Source organism: Vulpes lagopus, chromosome 7 (genome assembly GCF_018345385.1).
Source record: "Vulpes lagopus strain Blue_001 chromosome 7, ASM1834538v1, whole genome shotgun sequence".
Classification (NCBI taxonomy): domain Eukaryota; kingdom Metazoa; phylum Chordata; class Mammalia; order Carnivora; family Canidae; genus Vulpes; species Vulpes lagopus.
Genome location: NC_054830.1, coordinates 120,222,363 through 120,244,217, shown reverse-complemented (window position 1 = coordinate 120,244,217; position 21,855 = coordinate 120,222,363). Strand labels below are relative to the sequence as shown.

At 36.8% G+C, this 21,855-nt stretch overlaps 1 protein-coding gene across 2 annotated transcripts in view; it reads left to right on the top strand.

Moving 5' to 3' along the window:
• The window catches only part of LOC121495445 (zinc finger protein 474), a 106,418-nt gene that overhangs the window by 26,681 nt on the left and 57,882 nt on the right, over positions 1–21,855 (top strand). Inside the window, exons 3-5 of one of the 2 annotated variants that reach the window (XM_041762915.1) lie at positions 9,292–9,413; positions 18,417–18,529; positions 20,476–20,627. The gene's annotated coding sequence lies outside the window, so the exon portion shown is untranslated. Of the gene's footprint in view, positions 1–9,291; positions 9,414–18,264; positions 18,530–20,475; positions 20,628–21,855 lie in introns of those variants that run through there. The other variant, XM_041762916.1, reaches the window with a different exon arrangement.

The following is a 21,855-nucleotide window of genomic DNA, read 5'->3' as shown; positions in this document are numbered from 1 at the left end:
CACACTGCTACTGGTACACAGGAGGTATTCCATTTATATTTGTTAAATGAATTTTGAACAGAAATACTCTGAAGTTTGTTAACTCTGTGATAATGAGCCCAAGATAATTTTTCCAATTACCGTAAAAATAAATACCATAAGTAAATTATAAATAATGACAGCAGATGTGGCTATGGGAAAGCAGATGTGGCTCATTATTTTAGGATCGGTTGCATTTTAACTGAATACAAGCTATTCCAATGATCTTTTCTTTTCCATTTTAAGAAAATGAATTAGAAGTGTAAGTAGGAAAAAAAAAAAAAAAAAAAAAAAAAGAAGTGTAAGTAGGATTATGCCTGAAGTAAAATCAAAAAAATGGAAGAGGAAAAAATCTTTCTCTTGTGGAAAATTTAAAACATCAATAAAAGTAGAATAATAGGATGAGCTCCCAAGCACCCACATCCAATGTCAGCATTTACTAAACATGGCCAGTCTCACTACATCTATGGCCCCCACTCCTTTAATGGGTTATTTCAAAGCCACCTCGTGAGTACATATCTACTTATCTTACAAATATTTGAGAACAAACACACTTTTTAATGAAAAATACAAGATTTTCCATAAAGGATAATTATCATGAACTTAGTATTTCTAGTCAAGTGAAGCATGAGCAGAAGTGGTATTTCACCCTAAAAAGTACTATTAGATCTTTGATACAATCAGCTCTAACTTCTACTCAAATAGAGAGAAATTCTAAAGCTCCCATTACTCTTTTTTTTCTTCTCACTTATATCACTGAATTTAGAATATATGGATGATTTCATTAGATCGAGGCTGTTAATGAACCCCAAATTAAACCATTTCAAAAAAAAACCATTTCAATTTTAAAGTTTTCCATCAGAAGCAAGAATATGTTCTAATTATCACCACTCTCAGAGTAGAATTGTTAATATTGGACCTCTATGATGGGAAATCTAAAAATAATTATTTTTATATACTTAAATGGCCATATTGACTTTTTTTTAACAACTCCTAATGTTACAATTTGCCAATAGAAACAATTCTGGGGAGTGACGTTAGTGTGGGTATATATTTGTATGCTTATGTATATATAAAATGAAAGTGCCTTAGAATTGTAAGAAGGTTCTGTAGTCTGTTAGCTTATATTCACTCAGCACATATAACTTTTTGCTATAGTTGATAAAATATTAAGATGCTTGTAGGTGCATAGCTGCTGTTGTAAGCCTCTCGACTGTGTTCCTGCTGCCTCTGACTCGGATCTCCCCGTGACCCAGGAACTAAAAGGTTGAAATGTAGTCCAGCAGAGAGTCTGTATGACCCTCTCCTAGCATTAAGCAATCCCCTAATCTGATGGCTGGGTGCCCCTGCCTCACCAACTGTAAACATTTTGAAAAACTCAAGTTTAGAAGATGGAATAGGGCTGATCCAGGCAGTAGATAAAAATGTGGGGAAAATCTTGGCAGGAAAACTAGGAAAGTCCCAGAAAAGCAGGATGGAGATAACTCAGAAAGCTCAGCTAAGAGCTCCCTATGTACATACAAGAAGCAGAACTTACTCATTATTTCAAAGGAGAAGACCAGGTGGGAAAGAGATTATAGAGACAATAATAAAAAAGTCACAGTAGCATTGTAGGAAGAGTACCTGTTCTGAACAGTACAAAGCAAGTAAATAAAAGCCCAGTTGACTTTGTTAACAAAGATTGCTGCTGGTGGACACTGTTAAAAAATTGCTTATGTGGGATCCCTGGGTGGCTCAGCGGTTTGGCACCTGCCTTTGGCCCAGGGCACGATCCTGGAGTCCCGGGATCAAGTCCTGCATCGGGCTCCCTGCGTAGAGCCTGCTTGTGTCTCTGCCTCTCTCTCTCTCTCTCTCTCTCTCTCTCTATGTATGTGTGTATCATGAATAAATAAATAAAATCTTTTTAAAAAATTGCTTATGTAATGCAATGTAAGTTTACCAAGAATGGTTTTGTAAAAAACTTTATTAGTTTATGACTACTTCATCCAGGGGCTATACTAACCAGTGTTTTACCTTCCTCTGTGTAAAGCACACTCATCAGTGCCCATGACTTACTGAATGTTTACTAACAGCAGGCTTTTCTCTGTCTACCAAGCTCCTACCTGCCAAGGTAAGCTTTTACCCGTAAACAATAGTTGTATTTGTTCTCCAGTCTGTTTTGTCAGCTGTACTTACAACCTTAACTTATAAATTATTACATAAATTAATTAAAGTAAAAAAAGGGAAATCATTGTTCATATGAAAATTAAGTTGAAAACTTAAAACACTTGATAGAGATAAATCACTAAGAATTGCTGTTGAATTACATGTAGACAATTAGGGTAAAAAAATGGAAGAGGAGAGAATCATTTTACTCTGGAAGGCTTTTACACTCAGATTGCTTTACAAGCATCTTCAAAATCTCAATCAACCTAAAAAAAAAGAAAAATTGGAAACTATAGATGATGCATGATGAAGTGGGTTATTAAAAAAACAGCATGTATTCCATCATTTGACCTATTGGCTATACATCAAAGGATTGTAAATAAATCTGCATGCTTTTTCATAAACAGTGAATACATTTCTATTTTTAATTTGAAATATAAGTTTAAAGGTTAAGTATAATTTTTATAAATAAGTGTTTGAACTGAATTCTTAAATGAATAAACAACTGTTGATCTAGACTGCATCAGGATTTCTACTGTATGGGACAGAACCAACTAGAAGCCAAAAATTAAGTGTGCATTTTGTTATTTTCATAAATATCCTATATAGAATTTTTATAAGACTAACAGAAGGGACTAGACTTCCATAAACTTTCTTTGTGTCTTTCATGTATGCTATTCATGTTTGAAGAGGAAACAGAGTAAGAGTCTAGTTCTTTTGTCCTCTCCTATGTGGGAGAAAGTGTGAGAAGAAGGTGAACTGATCAAACAAAGGGCATTGTGAGCTGTGTTTACTTGTTCCAGGAGATTCTTATTATGCCCAAGGCAGCAACATCAGTTGCTCAGAGAGGGGAGTAGCCTTGGTGCTCTAGGCTCTGGCTCTAGGTTCTGACTTCAGGAGACTGGGGAATCTGAGTCACCCTCGAGAACCAGGCTTTCTCTGGAGAACTTTGCCCCAAAGATGATCACTAACAGTTAGGCATGTATTATGCAGTGAGGGAAGGGACTGAAAAGTACACACCAAGATTCAAATCTACAACAAATGTAGTTTCTTTGTTCTTTAAAATTCTCATCTTGCCTTGGCAACCCTAATCCTGCTGATGCCAGAAAAATAATTGCACTTGCCAATTAAAGGCACATTATTCTCTTAACATTCAAACATGTTTGTCCAGACTAACTTTCACTTTCAAGATTTCTTTTCCCTTTCTTTCTGCCCACAATGACATCTGGATATAAGGGGAAGCTAATGCAGCCTTTGAACCATGGAGGAGGACAGTCTTTCTCAATAGCATTTGTTCAGATGCCTTCATGTTTGCCTGCCTTCTGCAAACCTCACTGCAGGGTGCAAGATTCTGTGAGTTTGCCCAAAGCACCTCCCTCAGTTATTGCTACTGACTTCATGCATCTCTATCAAGTGTCAGTCACAAAGTAGCTTTAATAATGTCTTCTTGGTCTTGTTTGCCCATTAAAGTATAGACAAAGAAAACAGTTCCACAGATGGGTGTTTCCTCATTTAATGTGACAGTCATTTCCTTGGGTCTTTTCCAAAGAGAAATTGACAGAAGCATGCGTGAGCCAGCATTCTCTCAATCACACAGACACCATGAAGCCAAAAAGATGATGAGGAATATCTATCAGCATATTGCCTGACACTGAGAGAACTGCTAGCAAAGAAAATAAAGGAGGGGGAACCTGGGTGCCTCAGTTAGTTAGGCATCTGACTTCAGCTCAGGTCATGGTCTCAGGGTCCAGGGATCAAGCCCCACATCAGCCCCAGCTGCCTGCTCAGCATGAAGTCTGCTTGTCACTTTTCCTCTGCTCCCTGCCACACCCCCCATGCTCTCTTGTCTCCCTCTCAAGTGAATAAATAAAATCTTTTAAAAAAAGAAAGTAAAGGGACTTGGGTTTTCTTATAATAATAGTTTAGGTGACCCTAGACTTCATTTTCAAACTGCAAAATTTTAAAAGTGAAAAGGAGTTTATTAGTAATTAGCTCAAAACTATGTGTCATAACCAGGAATGTCCCAGTCAAACAAGGACAGATAGTTTCCTCAACAATGACACAGAAGTTATGCTCTGAGATGTGGTCAACACCAGCAAGAAAAAGGTTTCTTCAGCTCATAGATGCTGTTCACTGAGGATGAAGAAACATTTGATGCCCTTCCTTGGATGCTTAGTAATGACTCATCACACATTTCCTCTAAGAGTCAGTTGTACACATGAGGATTCTAACTGGCAGCTCCAAGAAACTCAACAAATCTCATCACAAAAAACATGATGAAAACCACATAATCATAATCATAGCCAAATTGCACAAAAATCTGTGATAAGAACTCTTTCTGAGAGCCAGACAAAGAAACTTTACCTGCATAGGAACAAAGACCAGGTCTTAATGAAACAATGCAAGTAAGAAGACAATGGAACATCTGTGAGGTTCTGGAAGAAAAAAACCCTTCCAATTTAGAATTCTATACTCAGTCAAAATAGTTTTCAAAAATGAAGGCAAAATAAAGACATTCTTAAATGTATAAGAGCTGAAAAACTTCATCACCAACAGACCTGGATTGTATAAAACTTTACAGCAAGTCCCTCAGAAAGAAAGAAAATTGTAGCACTGGGAACATGGTTATACAAAACAAGAGCACTAGAAAAGGTGCAAATATGTAGAAACAAATATGTAAGATTTAAGAAAATTATTTAAATATCTTTAAAAGGTAATGAGTATTTAAACAAAAATACGTGTGTAAAAAAATGTGTGAACACAATAGTATAAGACCAAAGATGGGGAAATGAAGTATATTATTATAATATTATTAAACTATACACAAAATGGCATAATATCACTTGACAGTGGATTGTGTTAAGTAGAAGGTGCATTCTATTAACCTGAAAGGAACAATTAAAATAACAAAACAAAAAATTTTAAGTAATAAGCAGAAAAAAGGAGTTAAAATTAGAATCAGAAAAATAGTTAATTCCAAAGAAGGCAGAGAAATATTGAAAACAATCAAAAATTTGTGACTACAAAACAAACAATGTATGATCAACTGAATAGACACAGGAAAGTCATCTGAAAATTCCAATATCCATCCCTGATTGAAAAAAATAATAAAAATAAAAATAAAAAAACCCAAAAAATAAAACTCTCAGCATACCAGGTATACAAGGGAACTTCTTCAACCTGAGAAAAAACAAGCAAACAAATAAACTACAGTTAACATCTCACATAAAGGTAAAATAATGAGTTTCCACAAAGACCAAGAAAAAAAACAAGGATGTCTCCTGTCACCATATTGAATCAATATTCAATATGAACTGATTCAAATTGAATCACCATTATACTAATGTATCCAACCAATTCATCAAGGCAAGACAATAAGGACATCCAGTATGGAAAGGAAGAAATAAAACTGTATTCACAGATGATATGATTATCTTTGTAAAAAAACCTCTTGGAATTTTTTTTAAAATTTATGGAAGTAATAAGTGAGTTTAACAAGGCTGCAGGATAATGAATATATGGAAACCAATTGTATTTCTATATGGTAGTAATAATTGATCAAAATTTTATAAAAACAATGTCATTTCCAATATTAGATAACATGAAACACTTAGGGATAAATGTACCAACAAATATACAAGTCCTGAAAACTCTAAAACAGTGTTGAGAGAAGTTAAAGAAGACTGAAATTAATGGAGAGATATTGCTTGATCATGAGTTAAAAGATGTTAAGATATTGTGAAGATGTTAATTCTCCCCATTTGTGTATAGGTCAACTATCCATTCAATCTAAAAAAAGAAAGAGAAAAAAAATCCCAGCAGGCAGTTTTGTAGAAGTGAAGAAGTCAATTCTAAAATTCATATGGAAATGAAAAAGACTTAAAACAGCCACAACAATTTTGAAAAAGAGGATCCAAAGTAGGAGACCAAACACTGCCCAATTTGAAGATTTATAAAGCTGCAGAAAACAAGGCAATATGGTATGGGTTTAAATATAGACAAACTGATCAGTGAAACAGTGTCGAGGGTCCAGATACAAACCCACACATTTATGGTAGGTTTTCAAAAGGATACAAACACAATTCAAATTATCTTCTCAACAGATGGTGCTGGAACAAATGACTATCCATACACAAACAAATAAATTTCAATGTATATCTTACACCACATACAAAAATGAACTCAAATGTATACTCTAGAACTATAAATTTTTTTCAGGAAAGAACACTGGAGAGGCATTTTTTAGATCTTGGTTTAGGCAAAGATATTAGATAAAACACCAAAAGCAGATGCCCCCCCCCTACAAAAATCAGTAAATTGGACTCTATCAAAATTAAAAACCTTTATCTATAGTAGCCAAATTGTGGAAATAGCCCAAATGTCCATCAGCTGATATATGAATAGTGATGTACTGTACACACACACACACACACACACATATATATATACACACACACACAATGGAATATTACTCAGCTATAACATAGAATGAAATCTTGCCATTTGCAACAACATGGATGGAGCTAGAGAGTATTATGTTAAACAAAATGAGTCAGGAAAAGGCAAATGCCATACGATTTCACTCATTTGTGGAGTTTAAGAAACAAAATAAATGAATCACAGGGGTAAAAAAAAAGGAGAGGAAATCCAGGAAACAGACTCTTAACTCTAGAAAACACACTGATGGGTACCAGAGGGGAGGTGGGTGGGGGGATGGTGGAAATAGGTGATGGGGATTAATTAAGGAGGGCACTTGCTGTGATGAGCACTGGGTGTTGTATGGAAGTGTTGAATCACTAAATTATACATGTGGAACTAATATTAGACTGTATGTTAACTAATTAGAATTTAAATAAAAACTTGAAAAAATTAAAAACTTCAAAAGTCACTTTTAGGAGAATTAAGTCATAGACTGGGGGAAATATTTATAAATCATTTATCTGATAAAGCACTACTTGTATCCAAAATTTGTAAGTAACACTCAAAATTTAATAATGGATAAATAATAAAAAATTTTAAATGGAAAAAATATTTTAACAGACTATTATGAAATAATCAGCATCTAAAGAGTGGATATTAGAAAACAGAGAAGAAGGCCTGATTTTTAGCTTGGTGATTGGTGATAAAGTGAAGTAATATTCATTCAAGTATTTGCTGGATTCAGTAGGCTTCCTTCAGGTAGCACTTCAGGTGATTGCTCTGAAACTTCTTATACATGCATCATTTGTTCTTTCTTACATACCCACCAACTCCTCAGTTTTAATAAAAATTAAATTTATTTCCCTCTCATACCACCAGAGTGCTGGACAAATGTCATCTTGCTGCTACTTGCTACCCAAAATGATTTTTTATAAGGAGCTAGGAGTTTTATGCTTTTTTTCCAAATTGCCATCCTAAATTTCTATTTTCAAATCAACAGAAATATATTAAGGCCTATTAGGTATAATCTCTCATGCTAAGTATCATTAGGCAAACAAACAAGTAAATATAAAAAGCAAGACATTTGTCTTCAAGTGTATGAGATGTTGCTGGAGGTAAAGAGTACAAGTTTTAAATAAGAAAATAAATAGAATGTAAACTTAAAATAACTTCATTACAAATGGAAGAGGTACTTCTCATTAGGCAGTGCCTGGTTAAGTGTCCAGTGAACATTCCAGACAATAGTCATGAGAAATTTGAGGTTCATTTTAATCTAGGCTAGTTGGGGAAGCTTTTCTTAAAAGAAGTAGGACTGAAATTTGGGCTTGGAGGGTTGTATAACATGCACCAAATGTTTGGCTAGACCTAGGAAACACACAATTGCTTTTAATAAATTGTTGGGCTGATGTTCTCTGTTCAGAGAGTCAATATGTTCAGGGAATGCACTCTGCCAGTAAAAAGTCAGTCCCTTTCGATGCTGCTGCTGACATCGCTGCCAGCAGATTGCCCTTCTCTCTGGCCAAACACACCAGGTGATTGAGGTCTGAAGGGCTCCTTCAGAAATAGCCCACTTGTCAGGACTGGGATGTGTTTGTGGAAGTACATGTTGAAGCACCTGTGCCCACCCATGTCTGGACATAGCTATTAGTCCTTCGTTTTCTGAAGGGGTAAACTTGTTCACAGATGTTACTGGAGGGAAAGAAAATGCTCAGTGTTTATGCAGCAAATCTGCTCTGAAGAAACCATTATGTTCAACTGAGGAAATGCCATAGTTATTTTGGTATTCCTTTAATTTTGGAAGCCTGTATTATTTGCAGGGCTGACCAAAAGACTTTTTAAAAAATCCACAAATAAACATGAAATTCCTGTTTAATATGGTGGATGTTATTGGTCTTTGAAAAACAAAAGAACAGTCACTCTTGAGCCCAACCAAAAAGCTAAAGGCCTTTCTGCTATTGACAACCCGGAAATCTTATGAACACCTACCTCAAAAAGTAGGATCTGCAGGAAGGCCTTCTCTATTTTGAATGCTTCTGAAACTGGTAACAAGGAGCAGACAGAGAGAACATAAAGCTAAGAGGAAGTTTCCAAATCAATCTCTTATCGTCAGTCAATAAATTTTTCCCCCTCAAAAAAATGATCTCTAGCTCTTTTTAACCTAAGCCTTTCCTGAGCTAGATAAATAGAGAATGCATTTGGGTTTTCTATCCATCTTAATGCCTAATAAAGTATTTATTATCTTTCAGAAAATAAAGACAAAGGAATGGTAATGTATACTTTTTTTCATAGATGTGTAGCCTCTGTCTCGATTAATCAAAATAATCCGGAATCCGGGGATCCCTGGGTGACTCAGCGGTTTAGCGCCTGCCTTTGGCCCAGGGCATGATCCTGGAGTCCTAGGATGAGTCCCACATCAGGCTCCCTGCATGGAGCCTGCTTCTCCCTCTGCCTTTGTCTCTGCCTCTCTCTCTCTGTGCCTCTCATGAATAAATAAATAAAATCTTAAAAAATGATAATAATAATCCAGAATCAGTTAGGATCACCTATGATAGTTCATGCAAACCCCTCTCTGGAGATTCTTACTTGGGGGCAAGTTGGAGATTACCAGGGGATTATCACTAATCTTACCTCTGACTCTGATGAGAGATCTGATTATCTTTGATCTTAAAATCCTACTTCTATTGAATTCTTAATTTCCTCTCATCACAGGTGCGTTATATGACACTGACTTTTGCCTAAATACTACTGACCCAAGGCAGTGTGTAGAGAATTTCTCAAAGATTTGGAACACGCATAAGGGTGGAATCGGATGGAGCACTTCACAGTGAATGGTAGGTGTCTGTGTTTCTAAAAATACTCCAGACATTTCTATAACCAGTAGGCCCTCTTTCCTAAAGTAAGGCCCTAACTTCCTTTCTACAGTGCAGCTTTCACTTCTACTCTTCAGATCTCAAAACCCATTCTTTAAAGTTTTACTGGCCCCCAGTCCAAGATTTCTATCAAGTAGTTCCTCTTTCAAACTGGCCCCAGACCAGCGCTATCTAACAGAACTTTCTGTGATGAGAAATTTCTATAATCTGAGCCAGGTAATATGGTAGCCACATGTGGCTATTGAGTACTTGAAATGAATTAAATGTCACATTTAATTTTAATTAATTTATGTTTATATTCACTTGCTATATGTGGCTAGTGGTTCTTGTATTGTATAGCACAGCTCCAGATCATTCAACATTGACCAAGAGGATACTTTTTCTGAACTGGATAGATTTATTAAAATATATTTCTCAACACAGATATTTAAAAACAGCAATAACTTAAAAAAAACCAAGAGTATAAAAAAACAGGGATTTTTTTTCTACTTGCTAAGTATCTAGTATAGTATGTGTCCATATGCGTGAAATTTAGCCATAAAAATATTGGAGTAAAATGGGAAAATATACAACTCCCAATTTAGTCTTTAATATGTCCTAGCCTCGCTCTTTCAAGTACATCTTTTTGAATATATGCTTATACATTTATTTAATGCCATTGTCCAAATATAAGTGAGCAAGTCATGATTCTCTGTTGAAGTACTCGATAAATAACTTCTTAAGGTAGCCAAACAATTTAAAATATCTAAGCCATGGTTTTAAAATACATAATTTGTGTTTCTAATTTTTAGAATATACTCAAGTTACACATATATATATTTTCTCTTGTCAGGCATCTAAGGGGGGGTTGGCATTCCATATAGTGGGAGCATGTGCATGTTTTTTGGCTTAATATTCTTCCTTCTCAAAAACTGAATATGCCTCTGCTAACGTGCTGTTCTGCATCTAATTGTTATTTCTTTTGGTGTAAGGAATGAGTTTTGAAGCCCTGAAGTTCTTTTAAAGGAAGTATTACTTATCCCAGGAGTGTAGATTTTGTTTCACAATATATATTTGCTTTCCACATTCCTTCCTTTAAAATGTTTATTACAAATGTTAATCTCAAACAGATGGGTTTTGTTTTTGTGATTGACCGTGCATTTAATAGAAGCTGTGAACCCTTCACAAAAAGACTTTTGCTTTTGAGCCAAGGCCTGGCATGGTAATTCCTTTATGAAACACTGCCTGGTTTAGTTATTTGCTTGTTCTACCTTTACATCTCTTCTGCGTTTTTGGCACTCAATAATTCAGGTGTTTCATGTGAAAATTTAGCGTTTCTGGTTAGCAAGATCAGAGAAGACCTACACCTGCCCTAGCATTTCCTACTGTGACTCAAACTGCCACCTTCCAGTTGTGCTTTCCTCTTGGCTTGGGAAGTAATGCAACTGCCTTCATTTAGTTGGATAAAATGAGTTCTGCAAAAGAAACCTTTGTTATTAGATGAGTAATTTATTTTCTATTAGTTTATTACATGAAGTAAAATGTCTACTTTTATCCAGTCAATAGCAGTTTCCAGTCTTAGAACAGTAAGTTTTAAACTTTCAACTATAACAGTTACTCAGACTCTTGTTACCCAGAATACATAATTGGCATGTGAAGTCACAATATCTTTGTTACATACTTTAATTGTAAAAGTAACATAAACCCATGAATTTACATTGCAGGCTCAAGAAGAAAATAACCCAGGGTCAACCATTCTAATGTGATCATTCTTTTTATTTTTTTTCACATGCATGTTTTCGTATAGTTAAAATAATGATGTCTGTACAGTTTAGTGTCTTACTTTGTAATTAGTTATGGCATGTTTTGTATATGGTTTTTCTATGTTGTGATAGTCTCCTCAGCCATCTTTTTTTTTTTAAACACCATTTCAATTGGCTACATATTATTCCATTCAGGTGCCACACTATAATTTATTTAAATAATCCCCTAATGCTGAGCATTTGGAATACATCTGATATTTAAGTCTGATAAACAAGATGCCTAGGAGCATCTTTGTGTTTATTGAGTTTTACATATTTTGTTTAACCTAACTGTGGAATTATTTATTTATTTATAGATAATGTATCACTCTGCCCAGATCCATGTCTGAGAGAATAAATCTATCCATATCTATTATTACTTTACTGAGATAGTTAAATTTTGTTTTTTTTTGTTTTGTTTTGTTTTTTATAATTTTTTTTAAATTTTTTTTTTTATTTATTTATGATAGTCACAGAGAGAGAGAGAGAGAGGCAGAGACACAGGCAGAGGGAGAAGCAGGCTCCATGCACCGGGAGCCCGATGTGGGATTCGATCCCGGGTCTCCAGGATCGCGCCCTGGGCCAAAGGCAGGCGCCAAACGGCTGCGCCACCCAGGGATCCCCGAGATAGTTAAATTTTGAAACCCTAACACCAGGCAAGGGTACAACCAGTTAGTATATGGAGAAGAGACAATTTCTACAATGTTAAGTATATTAATTAATTTATTCAAAGTATCCTTTTGAAAGCGAAGTCAAATACTGTTCCTGGCATACTAAGAAGGCAGCAATTACCATTCCTGTCTTGATGAAGCTTTCTTCAGTAGAGGTGTACAGACCAGGATACAGAGTGGTCAGTACTTTGAATGGGGAAATGGATGTCCTACAGACATACATACATAGGGCTCAACCCTTACTCCCAGAGTTGTAGGACTTCCTAGAAAACATAGCATTTAAATAAATCCTAAAGAAAAAGGAAATAGCAAAAACATAAGATGGTAGGGAAAGAAGGTAAGTATACTTTAGGCAGAGCTAATGACATGTTGAAAGACCACAAAGCAAAGAAGCACGTGTGCACCCAAAAAGAGAAGAAAGTAGTGTGCCTGGAGAGGGGATTATGTGTAAGAATATTTGAACATTTCTTTTGCATTTTGCTTAGCATTCATCAACAGTTGGATTTAATCCTTTATTTATCTGTGGAGTTGATAATCTAAGCTTTCTTTCCTGAAAAGTATGCCTGTCCTAATACAAGGCAATGATTTAGAAGTCATTTAAACTGCATCTTTGCCAGCATTGGATGGTATCAGTTAGGTTATTGTAACAGCAGAAGAATTTAAAAAGGTATTGTTTATGTTTATAGTGATCATTTCAAAGTTTATGGAGTGATTTGAGAGAAACCCCCCGGGGAAGTTCTATTAAAAGAGATCTCCCATCATTCTTTTCCCCAAGACTGAAATTCTTCTTGTTCCTTTCTCTTTTGGCTTAAAATATTTGAAAGCGCTTGTTAATTTGTAAATTTATTAGTGGAAAGGATTGCACATTCTATTCCTTTAGCTGTGAACACTTTGTAATAATTTTTTCAAAGAGTGGTGTCCTTAAAGAATGGATCACAGTAGAGTTAAATTCTGATTGTGAATTTTGAGACTAAAACCATACCTTATAAGAGTTTCTTTTTGGAATGTGAAAACTCAGGTGTGGGTATTAGACTTCTGGAAGCCTTAAGAAGCAGGGGTGGGGAGTGGAAAGAAAACATTAGCCGTGGAGTGCCTGGGTGGCTCAATTGGTTCAGTGCCTGACTCTTAATCTCAGCTCAGGTCTTGACCTCACGGTCATGAATTCATGTCCCACACTTGGCTCCACACTGGATGTGGTGCCTACTTTAAAAAAGAAGAGGATATTAGCCACAAAAGATGATGAAATAGTTCCAAATCATACTCTGTACAAATTTTCCTAATCCCAGCCCTGTGCACATTAGCCATTCTAGAGGAAAGTAGAAAATACCTTTGAAATATAACTTCTTTTAAACATAAATGTGAGACCTTATTTGATACATAGCTCATTTGTCAGTATAATGTAGACCAACAGAATCATGGTTTCCTTTATGCTACTAGGCTATGTATTAGGAGACACACCCTATATCTTAGAGTCATGGAGAGTTGCACTAGGTGGGGACAGTAGTGGTTAATGTATTTGCTGGCACCAAAATGAGGTGGAGTGATTCATTTTCAATTTGGTTATAGCAATCATCATGACTAATATTTCCAGTTCTATCATATGACATTTGCAATCTACTCTTTAAGTACTGTGGCAGTCATTTGACTGTTTATATGTGTTCTGATTCTCTTCCTCGGGGTATGTTGCAGTTATTTCACTCCCAGCTTCCTTAAGATTATGACTTACTTTGGCCAATGAAATGGGAAGGAAAACGATCTATGTCTCTTTCAGACAGAAGCCTTAACCAGTGGAAGAAGGGATCAAATGGGCTTGAACCACACAGATTTAGTAGCCATTGGGAAGTGTGGAATTGTGAGGACTACTGAATGAAGAATAAAATCTCATAAGAGTCAAAGCAAGAATTAAAATGGACAGTTACACATCAGGATTTTTTCTGGCCATGCTCCACTTGTTAGGTGGAAAAGCCAGCATCTGTCAAATTCTTCCAAAGTAGTCCTAAAAGTTGTCAGGAAACTCTTGCCATGTTTTGCAGCCAAATCTTTTGACTTCAATGTGCCATCTGTGATCTCTTTTGATCCAAATCACTATGGCAATGACAATGAACAAAGAAGTAACTCTTTCGACAGTGCACATCAGTAGTTTTCCTGCCACCATACTGCAATCACTAAATCAGAATGTGATGCCATATGCCCAGGAGAGTGGCACCTAAACCAAAGCTCTGACTGTTAATGGTTATTGCAAATGCCCCCTCTCATTGTTATGGAAGCTTCTAGTATGGATATAGAAATGCCATGAACTCCCCCAAAACCTTGTTCAGATTAGTTTTTATTCGTTTTTTCATTGTAGTCCTCTTAGTACAAATATGAGGTCATAGTAGCTAGACCAGAGTAACAGACAGGGGACTATGCTGCAAATTATCCTTACCTCTGTCCTAGCACTGAGTACTCTAATAAACCAGGCATCTAAAAGGACAATAATTGGGGCTATTTTTTTTAAATCATTGTTTTGGAAAGACAATCACAAACCCTCTGAGCCAATTAACCAATGCATCTGACAAAGACTGTGTGTCTCTCAAATGCATTCTTCACTTCTATTTTTTGTAGCAAAATTTGAGTTTTACCTGGTGCATGGTCCTTAAAGTCCTACATGGCTTTTAATGGGAGGGACATCTCTTCCATTTCCTCTTTTCCCTTTATATCTGGTTGGATTAGAGATATAATGGTGGGAACTTGAGCAGCCACCTCAGACAATGAAGCAGAGAAGCTCCATGATGAAGCAGCAACAAGATATAAGAAGCTTGAGTCCTTGACACTGTGAAAATGCTTCTCTGTCTTGAAATGTTTTCACTCAGACTATTAAATGAGACATAAATACATTTCTATCTAAGTAAGACTATTTTTCTCTTTTCTTTTTTTTTCTCTTTCTTTTTCTCTTTCTTTCTTTCTTTCTTTCTTTCTTTCTTTCTTTCTTTCTTTCTTTCTTTCTTTCTTTCTTTCTTTCTTTCTTTCTTCCTTTCTTTTTACAGCAAATAAGTTTTGTAGCCTAACTACTACAATGAGAAAATCGAGACAGTGCAAAGAAAGCTACCAAAGATTTAGAGAGAACTGGAAATATCAGAGTTCTTTGGGGGTAAAAGAAGGTAAGGTAAAGCTTTACTAAGGTAAAGCAAGAAATTGAAAATGCATTGTTGGCAAAGTTACACCACGCCATGTTTGTTAAGTAATCGGAGAAGCAAGTGTGCCCCGCCCCCCAAATACACATTAGTTAACTCTTAATTCTGCAACCCACATCCTCAGTATGGAGCATCAAAGTATGCCTTTGAGTGTCAATGAATTTCAACAGTTAACTTCACTTTCTGAGCCCAACCATCGGAAATAACTGATTCTCTCATTCCTCAGAAACGTTTCATTAGAAGAATAAGACAGTAAAAGAAACACTTCAGCATCTTTCGTATCTCTACATTCCCCCATTCCCTACCTCAGTGCCAGAGGCTAAAAACCAACTTGCTATAATCTTCAGACTAAATTTTCATTCTGGCAACACATAAGTGAATTTCTTTCCTCCTAGAAGACTTATAGCCTAAATTCCAGTACCTCAGGCCCTGTGACTCTCAGCAGGCCCCAGGCTATAAAAAATGGGATCTATCTCTGGGCTGATTGATTAAAATGCAGTTCTGAATGGATCACCTTATTTTATATAATAACTGTTTGGTTGCAGTTAACAAAAAACATGACAAATGGTGACTTAAGCCATCATAATATTTATTATTCCAGTAAAATAAGAAGTCTAGGAGTAGGAGGTTTCAAAGTGACTCAACTTCAGTGGCATTATGACACTATCTTTTTTTTAAACTATTTTATTTATTTATTCATGAGAGACAGAGACAGAGATAGAGAGACAGAGAGAAGCAGAGACACAGGCAGAGGGAGAAGCAGGCTCCATGCAGGGAGCCCAATGTGGGACTTGATCCCAGGACTCCAGGATCATGCCCTGGGCTGAAGGCAGGCGCTAAACTGCTAAGCCACCCAGGGGTCCCACATTATGACATTATCAAACACCTAGATGCTTTCCATTCTTCTCCTTTGCTATTCTCAGCATTGGCTTCCATTCCTCTTCAGTACAAGATGGCTGACATAGTCCCATACTCACATCCCTCTCCAATCCTATTTGAAAGCTGGAAGCTGCAGGAAGTACAGGAAGCAGCTTTTTCCTTGTACACTTCTGGCAAAATCAAGGAAGAAAATCCTTGCTGGAAGCCCTCTAATACCTTGCTACTCAAATTGTGGTTCTCAGGTCACAGCATCTTCACTCACCTGGGAACTAATTAAAATGCAATGTCCCAAGGCCCATCCTGATTACTAATTCAGAGTCTGTAGATTAACAAGATCAGGTGATTCGTATATACTGTTAAATTTAAGAAGAACTGCTCTAATAAACTTTTTTCTTGTGTCTTTTTTAGCCAGACCTTAATGACATGGCTATCCCCAGGTGGAAGGGAGAAAGGGAAAGTAATTTTTTTTTTTAAAGAAATAGGAAAGAGCAAATGAGGTAAGGAATGTCTTTCAGTAGGATAACTCCTGGGATCTGTCATGGTGTTTCTCCAGGGACTGGGTGGTATAGAACACCATGCTCCCGGCAGTTCATTACTACTCACTGTGGCTCTCTGCATTCATGTAGCCTATGAAACCTGCCCACAGCATGAAGCACTGGCCCAACAGCAGTATTTTTAACAGCAGGTTGAGACTTTACCCATGTGATTTTGGAAGGTTTCTTGTTTTTATGATCTTGAGGTTTTAAGAGTGCTTTGTAACCCAGGAGAATTCAAAGGAAAAACATTAAAGCTAGCATAATTGGAGGGAAGGTGAAAATTGTAAAAGAGAACATTTTTTTTCAGTTGTTTTAAAATATTTTTTACTAGGGCAGCTAATGAAATCTATTTTCACCTACATCTTTCTCTGCTTTGCATTGGTTTTCTGGCCTTACCAAAAATTTACTAGGAAGTAAATTTCTAATAGGAAGTAACTGGCTTTGAGGATTTTGGTCTAATTTTAAAAAGAAAAATTGTACTGTTTTAAGGTTTAGCCATTGCATTGATAAGCTAAGGCTTCTTCAGTATTTTATAAAGTAAAATTCTAAAAAGCTTTTCAATAATAGAAAGTTATATGACACAAGGATAAAATGGGATATAGAAAAAATCAGAAAATAAAGGAACAATGTGGGGGGCACTTCTCAATCTTGGGGCAAGGACCTTGAAGATGCCAATTTTAGGCAATTTCAGTTTGACTTCCTGGTGATGATGTGATGATTTACATATGGTAGCATAAACATAACAGATGTCTCTTTTTGTCTCACCATACCTCTGTACATTTATTTAAAACCTCCTAAATCAGTGCTCTTTTCCACTGGTGACTTAAAGGGCATTTTGAGAATGGGCTTGGGCTACCTTCCAATCTCTTCCCAACCAAATCTTTACTTATTTAATTCAATGTAAAATGTATGCTCCTAATGAACTTACTTTTCTGTTGTCTTACCTTTTGATACAATAGAGCATATTGAGTGTTACTCCAGAGAAAAATAAATCTTTGCAGGGAAAAACCAGAGTAAATTCCAATATAGAAAGCTGTTTGACTTCAGAAATGCTGCAAATACACGCTAAAACAAAAGTGTCCCTAAAACAAAAGTGCAAATGAATCAGTGGTCCTATGCAAGCAAGCTAGCAAGCAAAGAGCTGGAGGACGTGTCACACCTTACAACATTTGGCATGTTTTAAGTGCACATAATTCTCATCGAATTGGCTGGGAGGCCCCTACAGAGATCTGCTGGCAGACCATGGTGCCCACTAAAACAACTGTGACTTTCAATAAAAATTCATACCATGGGTGCCAAAGCAAACTTGTGAAAATTGTCCACTTTTAGGCAACCCGGACAAAAGCCTTAGGAGGGCTGAAGTCACTATTTAAAAGGGTCTCCATAAGAGCCAAGAGAAATGTATCCCTGATTTATTTGAATACAGATTCTTGTAAATGGTAAAGCTGTAGTGAGCCAAATTTGCATTTCATACCTGGAACCTGGATTTGGCCCAACCTGACCTGGCTAGTGAAAACAATGAGGTTCCTTTTGGTCCTCATTTTTGGAGACGCTAAGTGGAGATGTCAAGTAGATGGTGTAACTGGATCTTAAATTTAGCAATTTGGTGATGAATTGGGGATTTGGGGGAGTACTGTTTTTATTCTTTCAGATCAACTGTGTTCATTGAACTGGAAGGAAAATAATATTTTCAACAAAGCAAGAAAGCAAGTTCAATTACGAAACTGGAAGCCTTAAGAAAATATTTTTTTTTCCTTTTTGGTATTTGAGTTCCAGATTCTCGTCAAATGTGAGTTGTGTCCAGTCTGCTTAGTGGTAAATCAGAATGTCACCACTTGACCTTGGCAAAGTTACCTGGTAATGAGGATGAAAGGTGTATGGAACAATTTGTGTCTATCTGAGTCACTGAGTTTTCCTTCAACAGCACAAATGTGTCATCTGTTTTGTCATGGCTCATCTTGAGCAATAGAAGCTGCTGTGGTCATAGAGAGGAATGGGAAGGGCACCCGCCTTCGGATCCTGAGGCAGTATTCACACGTAGGTATATAACTGTCAATGCATAGGCTTTCTGGAAGGAAGCACAAGAAATTGATAGTACAGGTTGCTACTGGGATAGGTCCTGGAGTGGGTACCTGGTGAGTCAGAGGTGGGAAAAGAATTTACTCTTTCATGTGTGCTCTTTTGTCATCTCTCATATATATAGATGCATCTCCCATTCAAGAAAGCATATATATATTGCATACACATGTGTGTGAATGTATACATGCATATATATATATATATATATATATATTGTTCATTGAAAAAAAAATCAATGTATCAAAAGACTGAGCAAACAAAAACCATATTCTTTTTGGCTCTATATTACACTGGATGGATAATTTTCTCCCTCTGAACCTTAAATGACTCTTCTAAAATGAAGTGGGATAAATTTAGACTACAGAAAAGGCTAACATTTATTAAAGCAGGGACTCCCCAGTTTTAGAAAGTAAATGTACTCATTTTGAGTCTGATATTGGAGATACTGTATTGTTAACAATATGAACCCCAAGCAGTATCTTACTAGCCAAAAAGTTCAAAATTCAGTGGTCCTGTTTGAGCAGCTGCTCTGTCTGTGAAGAAGCATTAGGGAAGAGGCAGAGACTTGCCAGGAGTGGAAGCTATGGGGGACAATGGGGCAGAGTGGCTAAAGGTTCATGGGGCATAACGAACACAGCACATTCAAAGGTAAAACTTGGTCATGACCATGTTCACCTGACTGGGACCATCACCTCTCAAGAGCCTCTGCCAGTCTGTGCTTTATCTAGGAGTGAATTTTGGTATGGCTGTCCTTGACCAGCCCAGGTAAACTTGTCTCAATATTTTCCTGTAACTGGGCTCTGGCCTCATACCTTAGTGTATGCACTTCCCCATACTTCACACAGCTCACAGCTCCTAGCTGTATTCCTGTCCACTCTGATTCCATTACAGCTTTCATAGGAGAAGACTCATCTCACTTTTCTGTCTTTGCACTTTCTCGAACTGGCTTTTACATTACAGAAGTGATTTTACACTTAGTCACACACAACTGAATGTCTGCCACCTAGCTGCTTGGGGTAGGTGATGTGGACAAGAGTATAGGCTTTGAAGTCAGTCAGGCAGGGCTGACTGGTATGCATTTCCAAGGTATCCTCACTTGTTGGCTGCAGAAACATGACTAAGCTACTTAGACTTTCTGTGCCTGCTGCTTCATTTATAATGTAATCCCTTAGTTATGCACCATGAGTCTGAAAAAGAGCCTGTTGACACTGCCTATTCTGGAAAGAAAGCATTCTCATCTGAATGCACAGAGAGTCTAGAGCACAAGGCTCAACCCTGGCACTATGACAGTTCAAGCCAGGTAATTCTTTCCTGTGAAGGGCTATGTTGTGCGTTATAGAATGTTTGGCTGCATCCCTGACTTCTACGTATTAGCACGTCAGTAGCACTCCCATTACCCCATATGTGACAACCCAGAATAACTCTAGACATTGCCAAATGTCCCTGGAGTGAAGGGAGGAATCATTACCATTTAAGAAGTACTGATTCAGAGGATGATTTTCCTATCCATTTTTAATTTGGTTCATATAGTCAGACTGGAGTTGTTATCTGGACAATGTTTTCTTTTCCTGGTGTCCCTCACCATGTATTCTGCTAGGGCAATGGGGACATGGTCCACCATGCTCTGAAAGTTTACAACTTCATCTTGAGGCGTTATCTGCCTCTACCATGAGCCTGTACAAGGCAAACAAACTTGGTCTTGCTGATATTGATCAATTCTTTGGAAAAGCTTTTGTGAGTTACACTCTACCTAAGTTTCTGTCTAAGCAAAGATCTATAGGAAATCAGGGAGTGAAGATAGACAGAAAACTCCATCCTATCATTGCAGAGAGACAACTCAGTAGCATATTGCCTGGCACAAGACATGATATACAACAAGAGTGACCTCCTTTCTTTCTTTCTAGGTCTCAGAATACAGCATTCCTTATGGCCATCTGACCAGCTGCCATGTCTGTCCCCACTAATCTAGGAACTATGGGTCATGACTTAGGCTTTGCACTATTTACTTCTTGACTGGATTGTATTTATATTCATCAACTCTTAAAGTTAGTCTGAGGTATGTATATTTTTTTTTAGCCAATAGGGTGGTTAAAAGGACAGATATTCTAATGGTGGGAGGGTGACCATGTTAACTACATCAAAGTCACCAAGAGTGATAGAAAGTGGAAAAACTCTTCAATGAGTTGATTGGTATGCCATTGGTGATATTCTAAGAAGATGCTTCAGACAGAAAAGGGGACAGAAATCAGCTGATAGGCCAAGAGGAGGTAAAAACTGAAGGAAGCCGTAAGAAGAGAGACAGTGACTTGAACCACTTTTGATCAGGAAAAGGGTAGAACCACTAATTCTTGTCTTTTAAGACAGAGGACATTGGAGACTTCCTGAAGTCTACAGGGAAGAAGCCCGTAGAAGAGAAGAAATTAAAGGTGCTAGAGAGAAGGGATTAACATAGGGAAGCCAACTACCAGAGAAGAAACATGCCTCCATCTGAAACCTACAGAAAAAATGAGAATAAGAGGGAATTCCCTTACAACTTACTGTTTTCAATTAAGAGTTTGAAATGCCCTTCATAAAATGCACATGGAAAGGTAAAATATTAGACTGTTATCAGCCATGAACACTCTAATTTAAACCAGCTTTAGAAATCTGTGGGCAATAAACTGGTGATTAAGTATTTATTAAATATTTATTGTTCACATGCCATAAGGCATTGGACTTCTGCCAGTTGTCTGAAAAGAGAAGCAAAATCATTTCAAAATGTTTATGTTATATAAAGTAGAAAACTTTAAGGATTAATCTGGTCTTAGCATCTTGTAACTTTTAATTATCTTCAACCAAGCTAGTCACATTATCTTTTTTTAAAAGAAAGATGTGTACCCAGCTTAGTGGGTAAATATTTGTAGGTACCTACTATGTACAAGTTCTGTGTTTGGCTGGGTTTATAGAGTGCCAAAAAAGAGAAAGAGAAGCAAGATGGAGAGCTGTGCCAGTACACTCTGGAGAGCCAGAACTTGTGAAGAGTTATCCAGATTCACAACAGATATTTAAGACCTAGAATCACGGGCCTTGGAAAAAGGAGGATTTACACACAGTATATCACAAAATATTTTATTATCAGTGGAGCATCTAAATATATTACTGAAAAAACATCCCCCATCCACAGGAAAGGAGATCAAAAGAAAGAAATGCTTTTCTCTGCCCTGACAATGTTTTTCACTATGCCAAGGATAAAGCAAGAGCGTCCTTTAACATTTTTTTTTTATTGGAGTCTGAGTTTGAAATTT